Source organism: Bison bison, unplaced genomic scaffold (assembly GCF_000754665.1).
Source record: "Bison bison bison isolate TAMUID 2011002044 unplaced genomic scaffold, Bison_UMD1.0 scf7180017864482, whole genome shotgun sequence".
NCBI lineage: Eukaryota > Metazoa > Chordata > Mammalia > Artiodactyla > Bovidae > Bison > Bison bison.
Genome location: NW_011495042.1, coordinates 1,637,328 through 1,639,116, shown reverse-complemented (window position 1 = coordinate 1,639,116; position 1,789 = coordinate 1,637,328). Strand labels below are relative to the sequence as shown.

Below are 1,789 nucleotides of genomic sequence, written 5' to 3'. Positions count from 1 at the left end.
TCCAGCGCCAGCACCCTTTATCCTGGGAGTTGGTGAAGCCTCTGGACAGACAAAGGGCCGTCTGTGGTGGTGGAAGATGCCCAGGCCTGGTGGGGTGCAGGAGCTGGCTTCTACTGGTTCATAAGAGCCAGCCGTGTGCAGCTGTTCTGCATCCAGCATGCTGGTGACTCAAAGTCAACCAGAATGGGAATATTTACATATGGGAATCGGCCATCACTAGGAATCAGGGCACATTTCTCAGGAGAATTAGCTGATAAACACTTACCAGTGCATCCATGCCCTTCAGTCTGAATAGCCTAGAGTTGTCCTGGAGGCAGAGTGGGGACTTAAGGGTCAGTGAGGGGCACAGAGCCTGGTGGTCGGCTGTGCAAACTTCTGGGGATTTCTAATCCTGAAAGTCTGGGACCCTCCAGACCTACAGGAGGAAAGGCTGAAGTAGATGCCTCCAAGTAGCCCCCGTGTCGCTTCTCTTCAGAACAAAATTCTGACCTTCCTCTTCTTTAGAACAGAATGGATGCCCCTTGCCCTCCCCTGCGCCCCCCCCCACCCCCACAAGGAGGTCACCTGGCCAGCTGCCTACCTTCTGGTAGGTGAGATCTTACTTTCTTCAAAGACAGTCTACAGTCCTGATTCTGGGGCCCCTTGAGTCTAGCCTCTTAAGAAATTGTCTCAGTATCAGATCATCTTTGCATCTGCAAAGCTTTTACTAATTAGTATTATCCTTTTGCTGCAATTTCCTCTTATACCGTTTGGTCTTTGAGTACATGGGGAAATTTGGCAATTGTCAGTGTCTTGAATAGCTTTCGCCAGAAAGTATGTTAATAGTGGGCTGACTTTTTAATCAGTCATCAACAAGCAATCATACAAGAAAGTATACTGTTTTTAGAAAGAACAAGAATCAGCTCAAAACAAAAACAACACCCTATTTTACATCTGAGCACTCATATAAATCCATCCACCCTCAGTATTGCTATACAAAGCACTGCCTTTCATGCATTGGTGGGTTACTTAGGCATTTGACTGGCTCTCAAAGAACTCCCCATCTCTGTGGAGACGGACTGATAAACAAGTCATGTCCTGCAACAGGAGAACTACAGTCCAATCTGGCCACATGCAAACAACGGTGCCTTCAAAAATAACTGACAAGACCAAAGAGACAAGTTCTACTTACTCTGGCTTCAGGGGACTGTGTCCACGAAGTGTTTGTTTCTGAAGCTTTTAGATGCTTTAAGAATTCAAGGTCAAGGTCCTGAGTGAGTCGGAAGCTGTCAGTTTCCTGTGTGATGATGGAGATAGAACTCCGGGTCTCAGGCTTTCAGAACAACAAGAAGGGGACAAAGATCTTCTTTCTTGTACTGCTGGGTGTCCAGTTCCTGAATGCCAAGTTCACTCTAAGGTTTTTTCCTGCTCACTCAGCTGTACTTCTCCTCAGGCGACTCTGCTTTAAGGGGATTGGGTGGTGGGGCTGGGTGGAGTTGAGCAGGGTGAGGTGGGTGGCAGTGAATGTTTCTGGAGCTTCTGAAGCAATCGAGTTCTTGCCCTCAGTAAGTAGTCTTCCTCTTCTTTTTTTTTTAAAGATTGCAAATGGAAGGATTTAAACAGAAAATCTGGGTTCTGGGTCTTCAAAACAATCTGGCTCTACTAGCCCTAGAAGGGCAGGGGGTCATTTCTCTTTGCCACCCCTATGTGCCTGTGCCAGCAACTGCTCACCGCCCCTCTCTGCTCCCCAGTCTGCCTCACAAGCCCCAGGGAGCGGCTCTATAATGAAGAGCCTCCCACCTGGAGAGAG

General features: G+C 48.1%; 1 protein-coding gene across 1 annotated transcript in view; it reads right to left on the bottom strand.

Annotated features, from left to right (window-relative positions):
• The window catches only part of CCR1 (chemokine (C-C motif) receptor 1), a 6,212-nt gene extending 4,743 nt beyond the window's left edge, over positions 1 to 1,469 (bottom strand). The window contains exon 1 of the mRNA XM_010862399.1: positions 1,172 to 1,469. The gene's annotated coding sequence lies outside the window, so the exon portion shown is untranslated. The remainder of the gene's footprint in view (positions 1 to 1,171) is intronic.
• Between the last annotated feature and the right edge of the window lie 320 nt (positions 1,470 to 1,789).